Raw genomic sequence first — 9,592 nt, 5'->3', positions numbered from 1 at the left:
AACATACAATCAATGCAAACACTGTGGGAAACTGCACTGAATTTCAGCTGAATGAGTAGCAAGGGTGCGTGAGCCTCCTTTAGATCTGAATCCCTATGAGTACAGTGCTTTTCATCTGCTTTCTCATCAGCTCTGTCTTCAGTATCCTAGCCCTTCAGTTCACGCCTCTAAACTTTTCCAAATCCCTTATAAAAGGCTTCTGTATTACATATTCAGGTGATTACAGAAACGATCCCACTGTACTACCTGTTAGCTGCATTCTCAGCCTTCTCTTTGCTGTGACAAAATGTTCGACCAGAACTTAAAGGAGTTAGGGTCATGGATTCAGTACACGCATTGGAAAGGCATGGCAGAGCAGAGCATCTCAGATTTCAGGGACCAGGAAGCAGAGATAATGTTAGTTCAAACCAGCTTTCTACTTTGCTTCATAAGGACCTTCGGCCTGCAGACAGTGTCACCCACACTCAAGGCAAGTCTGGTCCCCTTTAGTTTAATCTTTCTGAAAATTCCTAATCTCTTAGGCAGTTCTCAGTTCAGTATAGTTGATTCAAGAGTAAACATTATAGGGCATATAGCTTCCTTCCTTCCTTCCTTCCTTCCTTCCTTCCTTCCTTCCTTCCTTCCTTCCTTCTTTTTTCTGTCGTTCTTTCTGCCTTTCTTTCTGTCTTTCTTTTCTTTTCTTTCTTTCTTTCTTTCTTTCTTTCTTTCTTTCTTTCTTTCTTTCTTTCTTTCTTTCTTTCTTCTTTTGGACAAGTACAACTATCAGGTGGACACATGGTTCCATGAAATTTTTTGTAGAGGCTGATATGTTGTTTATAAGCCTAAGGTAGAACCATCATATAAACCATGTTCTACAATTTGAAGGGCTCCATAGAAAGCCAACAGAAATAATGGCAGTGCCTAAAGCATTTTCCACTCTTACTTTTCATCTTCATTCCAGATGAAAAGAAAAGAGCACCACTGGGTAGTGAGTCTGAGAAAGAAAGGCTCAGTGATGGATCAGCTCTTGCCTAAATGTGCAGATGAAGTCAGGCTTCCTAAAGCCAAGATAAGACAGTACAAAATCCAAGCATAGCTGCATTGGCTACTTTTCTTTCTGTTGTTCTGATAAAACACCATGACCATGATAACTTAGAGAAAGAAGGGTATATTTGGGCTTATGGTTTCAGATAAGTGTCCATCACTGTCATAGTTGGGAGGCATGGTAGTAGACATCCAGAATGACAACTGGATTAGAAAGCCAAGGGCTCAAACACAAAAACAATGGAGAGAGAGCAATGGGAAAGTACTTGAGTCTTTAAACCCTCAAATCTCACATCCAGTGACATACTTCCTCCAACAAGGCCATATGTCTAAAACTTTCCCATTCAGCACTACCAATTAGTGATCAAGTGCTCAAATACGTGAGACTTTAGGAAATATTCTCCTTCAAACCACCAGTCCACTAGCTGGTTCCAACAAATTTCATAAGGTAAGCCCCATTAAGTAACCAGTCAAAAACTCAAGGCATTTAGTTCTAGTTGACAAGAGTTAAATTACAGAATAGGTTGACAGTAATATATGAGTTGGTGATTTGTAAGTAAGGGAAGCTGTAAATCCCAAATAGTTAAAAGTACAATCAGAAATAGACCGAGAGCCATCCCTTATGTCTCCATTCCCTAGTTTAGAATGGTAGACCTTTCAAATTGGTAGGCTACTAATTCACCAGACAACAAATAATAAGACCAAACTGACATTATATAGACACTATAAGGTAGGTCAAGAATTAGTCATTTGTTGAACAAATATTTCTTTAATTTTTAAAGATTTATTTTATTATATGTATGAATGCCTTTATGTGTATGTCTGTGTGTATATGTGATCCACATGTGTGCCTGGTTACCATGGTATTTAGAAGAAGGGTTGGATCAACTGGAAGAACTAGAGATTCTTGGGGTTGTGAGCCACCACTCACATGCTAGGAACTGAACTTGGTTCTCTACAAGAGCACCAAGAGCTCTGAACCACTTAACCATCTCTCCACAGAAGTTTTTGAGTTCTTTCCACAGGCAATATTCTAGGCACTAGAGAGGTGCATTAGTCTATTTTCATTCTAAGAATTAATATCTAAGGCCAGGCAACTTTATAAATGTTTATTTATCTCTCAGTTCTGGGGGGTTCAAGGGTATAGAACTAGCATTGGCTCAGTTCTGTTGACAGTCAGGTTGGTGGAACTGTATTCAGGAGCAAGAAAATATCACATACTAGACAGAAAGCCAAGGCATGATTCAAAGGTTGAGTAACTCACTGTCACTCTAGGAGACCAGCATTTTCTTAGGAAGGTGACACTCCCAATGATCTAAGAGCTTCCCACTTGGCTCAACTTGAAGCTTCCATAATCTCTCATATCCTTACATTGTGGACCATGAAACAAGCACATAAACCCTTATAGGAGAACAAAATTAAAACGCTAACAGGTGGTAAAGCTGAAGAGCAGTTGGTTATGCGAATGAAGGGAGAAGACAGAGACAAAGGTGGAATGATTCAGAATATAAATTCCTGAATTCTAAATGCAATCTGTGTTTCTGAACTTTGACCACAGATCTCAAAGGACTTTCTCTTTAAGCCCCTGCAGTCTTTGTGCTGCTCTCCAAAGCCCTCACTGTCACATTTGCTATTATTGAAGTAACTTCTGCTTCTTTTGTTCAATCTATTCAAAGCCATTTTGTCATTAGGACCCATCTCAAAGCTCTCCTCTTCTGGGAAGCCTTTCTTGAGAACTGTATTTCTAGATAGAGGATGATTTAAGAGTCAAACATGTACTTTATATTAAACAGATATTTGTTTGAATCTCTGCTCCACCATTTATTAACTGTGTAATGTCTTCTGATAGTTTGCTCACATTTAAGAAGATAATATCTCCCTTGTAGAATTTATATAATAATTTAAATGTGGTACCACTTTGAGCTTCAGTTTTCCCATTTATAAGGTGAGAAAAGATGTTAGGAATGTTCTAGGTCTAATTTTTGATGTATCTAGTTTTCTTTTTTCTCCATTTCAGATTCCTGGGGCCCTCACACTCTCTTTCTTTACATGTTCTAACCAGGGAAAGCATCATTTCTAGGGATTTGCCCATCTGTTAGTGGAGCAAGCCCTGGGATGTACATTCTGAGATACACTCTCAATGGAATTTCAAAGGGAACACCTAGGGATAGAGTGTTCAGGACTCAGTCTATTCAAGGGCTAAGTGAGAATGCATTACTGACTATTCCTTAAAACATACTAGTTGGTAGGCCATGAAGATTATGTGCTTGTAAATGTTATTATCTTAGCTAGAAGAGAAAGATCATAGACTTTCAAAGGCAGTCTGAGGACAAAGACTGTGGCCAGAAATTGCAGGCTATCAAAATGAATTGAGTTCATTTTCCTAAGTCTCCTGTTATCTCAGAGAAAGTCATAATCCAGGCAGCCAATAAAGATTCTTCTCATCTTCTTCAATGTGCCGACTCCCACCTACAGTTAGGTGGAGAGACAGCAGATAACAAATTCCTAATGATTCCCACCTGGAGGAGGAACTCTGGGAAACAGGGTCACAAAGTAGGGAAAACCCCTCCCTGCAGGTGTAAATCAAAGCAACTAAGATAAAAAAAGGGTCTGACTGGTTAGAGATGTGATCCAGGGAGCCCAAAGGCGGGGACTGATACTTGTTTCCTACTGATATCTTAACAATAACCGGAGTAGTATACCCAGTGGCAATGACAGAGGAGAGACACTAGTGTGATATTCCCAGTGAATGACAAGTAGGAGTCAATGATCCAGAGGTCAACATCTTGACACATCTCATACCAGAAGTTAGAGCAGGGAGGAGCCCACAATGAAGCCAAGATCTGGCAGTAGTCATACAGGATGGAGATCAGACTGAGAAAAAAAAGCTGAGAAATCTGGAATAGTGTGGTGGAAAAACAGAGTCTGAGAGAGGCCAAAATCCAAAGCCAGGTAATGGTTCACTTCACCAAGCAGGGAAGAGAGACATTGATGATTTGGTCTGACGTAAGTCATTTCTGAGACACCTCTAATTTTCAAAGTGACATCTATATGAAAACAACCCTGGGAGCAGCTTCAGAAATAGGAAGAAAGTGAAGGCATAACACAATGCCAAATATACTAGCTCTATGAGAACAGAAAAGAGAATGGTGGCCAATAGTGGACTAGAAAAAAATACACATATTCCTAGCAACCGTAAAGAGGGATCTTGAATACTAACAACTAGATATCAGGCTACATAATACCAGGCACACTATTCCGTGTACTACATGTGGACCTTAACATCCTGTAGAAATAAAATTAAAAAGAAATAAGGGCTGAAGATACAGTTTAGTCATGAAGCTTTGGGTTCCGGCCATAGCACTGAAAAACCATGAAGAGAAATGGACAGTGGCAAATGGCGGTATTCCATTTCCTATCTTAGTAGTGACTTCCAGAAATGCAAAGGTTAAAATCCAACTGGCAGAGAAGGCTGTCTATCCAAACCTTCTCTTACTCATACCCACTTTTAAAATCCTGAGGTGAGGTCTAGGGAGTATCGGGGACAACTATATACTCTTGAAAGCATCTAGAGTAGTGTGAACACTCACTGTTGTTAGGTAAGTGAGGGTGAGGTTGGTGGTCAAAGTGTGTGGATTTTCTTAAGTGAAGTATGCATTTTTTTAACCTTTCCATACATTTGCATATTATGCCTAAATCAGCAACTTTACTTGTTGCTGAAACAAAATATATGACAACCTGAAAGGGAAAGGATAGAGAATTCTATATATAATGCTTATGATAAAGGTTGATCATTAGCTTTAAGGGATTTAAGATCACTATGCAAACAAATCTCTGGCTGTGGATATAAGGGATCATCTGGGTTAGATTAGCTGTTTTCTTTGGATTACAGGTCCAGTGGATATAAGCTATTACAGCGGAGATGATCGACAGCAGGAGCAGACGGTAAGCTGGTCACGTTGTCTACACAGGAAGCAGAGAGATAAATGCTCAGCTCAATTTCTCCTTTTCATTTAGTCTTGGATCCCGTCCCATGACATGATGTCACTCACATTTAGGGAAGATCTTCACACAGCAGCTAATCTAACCTAGATAATCCCTTATAGACACAGCCAGAGATTTGTTTAAATTGTGATCTTAAATCCCATAAAGCTAATGATCAACCTTTATCATAAGCATTATATATAGAATTCTCTATCCTACTACTAGGCAGAAGGGGCCAAACGTTACCTCTTTGAATTGTTCCTTTCATCTGTGATCTCTTCTTACTGAGCAAACTCTTAAGGCTTATATTGAGTAATTATTTGCTTATATTGTCTTTCCCATCCTTGTCTACAAGTTATAAATACGCTTAGAAAATCAAATAGAAAGTAGTAACTTTAATGCCCAAAATTTCATATATACTCACATGGTAAAATTTTTAGCTCTCTGCACTTTCCCATGAATATCATCCACTAATTCTCATTGAGAATCCATTTTGCACTGTGAGCCCCACAAACACGGTGGCCACATCTTTAGCATCTTTTCATCCCTACTCTATAGATGGCATAGAGCCTGAAAAAAATGAATAAATATACTGAATATTGGATAGTGTGAGACAACAAAAAAGAAGTGTAAATTGTGGCTGTTCTTATCCAGAGACTTCTAGTTTGGAAGACCATTTCCTCTTACTGTCATATTTCAATGAATAGTAAACTCCCACATTTAATGAAGTGACTCAAATACATGATTGGTACATTTCTTTACACTTGTCTCTTTTCCCGCCATTAATTTTGTCTTGATTTTTAGAGTTAGTTCAGAGTGATTGTAGTATGTCCAGTGCTTATTACTTTCATCATCTCTAATCCTCAAGTCTAACTTAGATTTGAACCTAAACTGTTTTTTATAAACTTTCCCAGACCACCTTCTTTTTTTGTGTGTGTGTGTTTTACAGAAACTTTTTTTTCAGTTTTTTTTATTATTATTTTCTTTATTTACATTTCAAATGCTATCCCGAAAGTTTCCCATACCCCTCCCCCCACCTCTGTTCCCCTACCCACCCACTCCCACTACTTGGCCCAGGCCTTGCCTTGTGCTAGGCCAGACCACCTTCTTAAGCGATCCATTTGAACATACTATTCTTGTTTGAATGGGGTGCATTCTATTAAACATGGGTTTGTGGTTTTCCACCCTGAAGGAGGTTAATAACTTCCTGAAGCTTCAATTTCTCATTAGAGTGAATAGTAGTAGTGACTCCTTGAGAATGGCAAGGGCATCATATGAAGAAAAATGTAAAGAAAAAAACACTTTAAGAAAAAAATACAAACTCAGTAACATCAGGATGATGAAAAATTTGTAATTTTCACAGTTATGACTAACAAATTATTATGGTTTCTTAGACACTGTATAATCACTTGACAGAGAATTTGAGGAAGCCCTTGTTACATCTTCAAAGGTTTTGTGTAGCAAGGAGGATTTGAGAAGTGTTGCCCATAAGAATGAATATTCTGGGTTGGTAGCAAAAGGTTTCCAGTCAAAGAGGAAGAGGAAACTTTCTCAAGTTTTTAATGGACTCCTCTGTTGTGCAATCATATACTGATCATCTAAGACAGAGCAAAAAGCTAATGTTGCCTGGAAGCTGAGGATTAGTCTAGAAGGTACAAGAAAATCTCTTGGTAGGAGGTTTTGTGGGGTTTTTGTTTGGTTTGGTTTGGTTTTTGTTTGGTTTGGGTTTTGTTGTTTTGTTCTGCTTTTTTTGTTTTGTTTTGAGATAGTGTTTTTCTATATGATCCAGTCTGGCCTCAATCTTAGGGTCCTTAGCCTCCTAAATCCTAGGATTTCAGTTATGCACTGTCAGTTTAGCTGGAAGGATTCTTAATGCATAATTCATGATCCTCAACTCCAGGGATTTTGATACATTGAGTATATGAATTTCTAACAAGTACCCATTTGATGACAATATTCATCTTAGGACTAGACTTTGGAAACTACTGGTACAGGCTTAGATATTATGTGTTAACAGGTCTGGTGTGGGAATTGATATGCTGCAGTCCTATGGAGCTTCCAAATGATGCAGAGGCCACACTTTGAGTGGTAGAAACTAGATTCCCAGAAGGCTAAGATACATATTAAAGTGTGAGAAGAAACACTGTCCCTTGTAACTTTAAGTCTTCCTGCTTGGAGACTTCAGGTTCATTCAAAGTTAGAGTAAAACATCATGCCATTTTCACACATATATTTGCCTGAATATTTTCAACTTCTGTCATTTTCTATTGAAATATTTGATTACTAATATATAAAAGTCATATAGTAGACTTTTTTAGATGATAGACAATTTCTTAAAGAGCTTAGCATATATGGAAGTATATAGCAAGAAAGAAAGACGGGAAAATTATTACTTGTATCTATACTGATGTTATCTAATTGTCCCAAGTGAATTTATTAAAACCATGTCAGAGCAGAAAATGTAAATGAAATGTAGCTGAGGCTCAATTTTTAAATGTCATATTTATTTATTTGCATATAGGCATGCATGTGCCACCATGTTCATTCACATGGAAATCAGATGAAATCAGTGGCAGTTGATTCTTTCTGCCATATGTGTACTGAGACTCAAACTCAGGTCATCAGATTTGGCAACAAGTGCATTTCCCTGCTGAGATATCTCACAAGCCTATACCTAGACTCTTAATTGTGAAATTCTAAAGGAGAAAGTTTTAAAGTTCTCATCAATGTATATCTGTGACTCTAGTCTCCAAATTCCTGGACTGTCTCTTCTCAACACATAAACTAAGAGTTTTAAAACTTGAGTGCCATAGTTAGAGTCACAGGAACACGGGAGCAATGATTACTGACTCAGATTGCGCCAGGATGTGAAATCATAAATTAGAATTTTTCACCAGTAGTTTAAATTATTTGGTGTTGATCAAAATGTAAAGAGGATCACAAACATAGTCAGAACCTCTTAGAACAAAGTCTTTTCTTTTCTCTGCTAAGGCAAACCTTTTTTGAAATGACTAATTAGTTTTAAACCTTTAAAAGTTGTGAGTGACAACTGTGGTAAGAAGATTAAAAAAATCATGGAAGTGTGAGCAGTGGACAAGAAGTCTAAGAGAATTCCTGCCTTCTTATATATCAAGAACTGTGGTAGCATTTTGCAATATTCATACAAGAGAATAAGCTGGAATCGGCAACTGTTCCAGGAACTCTGGCCTTTAAAATTTATGGCCTTTAAGATTGATTGAGCTTAACACCTGGAGTTGTGCTCCAAAGCAAACAGCAGCTGCTTCAGACTTTGCGGAGAATAGGAGTCATGGGCTTGGAACAGCTTTATTCTCAAGGGATAAGAGGAAATGCACCTGGGACTAGTAAGGGGAAGCCCCTATCTGTAAGAAGAATCTTTCCTCCCCAGGTAGGGCCCTTTCGCCTGTATCTCTATAATCCATTCTACCACACATAAAACACACACACTCTCAAGTGTGGAAAATTTTAATCACTATGTGATTTGGGCTATAAACATTTCATATTTTAATAAGCTTGTTTTTAAAAACACCAGCTCTAAGCTGAGTGTGATAGCTCAGACCTATAATATCAGCATTCAAACAGTACAGAAGGATCAGAGGTTCAAGGACATCCTCGGCTACATAGCAAGTTTGAGGCCAGACTGGGCTACAAGAGATCCTGACTCAAAAAACGGAAAACAAACAAATGAACAACCCCCCACTCTCCCCAAGAAACCCTTGAGCGCCAGGACTGGAGAGACATATAGCCTTCACTTATGCTGGGGGGAGTAACATACTGCAATGGTCAGTGAGCTGAGAGTCCGTAGTTGTAGGTCCTGGCCAGGCAGTTTTACTCAGGAGGTCCAGGAACTTAAGCATCTTCAGATACTTATTTCCATCATTTGTCAAAATGGACTATGTCCCCCATAGTCCTAGGCATTTGACAACTCGGTGCCCAGTAGTTGGCACTATTGGGGAGAATTGGGAGGTATGGCCTCACTGGAATATCTCATTCCCCCCTCTGTCTCTCTCTTCTGTCTTTCCTTCCCTCCCTCCTGCTTTTCTTCCTCCCTCATTTTCTCTCTCCTCTGCTTTGTGCTTGTGGTTTTACATGTGACCTCTCAGCTTCCTGTTCCTGCCACCATGCCTGCTGTTTGGTGTCATGTCTCTGCTCTACCACCATGGATTCTCACCCCTCTGGAGCAGTAATTCAAAATAAACTCCATTCCTTCTGTAAACTGCCATGGTCACTGTGTCTTATCCCAGCAACAGAGAAGTAACTACTACACACATATAAGCGTGGTTGATAGTAATAATAACTATACAATTACAAAACTACTAGAAAAATTTGTGGAGTACGGAAATGTAAGGTTAGTGGGGTCCACACCTACTCTGCCAAAGGGCTCGAAGCTCTGGCAAGCAGGACACAGGAAGTGACCGAGCTTTACCCCATGCTGTTGCAGGTGTCAGGCTGTAGGGCAGCCCCAGGATACTGCTCCAGGGGTAGGAAAGTGCAGTCTGAGGTATGGGACAGCCAGAGCTGGCTCAGGGGTTCCTCTGGCCTGTGATGAGGCGGGGAGGGGGGGGGG

This window comes from Mus pahari, chromosome X (assembly GCF_900095145.1).
Source record: "Mus pahari chromosome X, PAHARI_EIJ_v1.1, whole genome shotgun sequence".
Lineage (NCBI taxonomy): Eukaryota > Metazoa > Chordata > Mammalia > Rodentia > Muridae > Mus > Mus pahari.
This window is presented reverse-complemented; position numbering follows the sequence as displayed.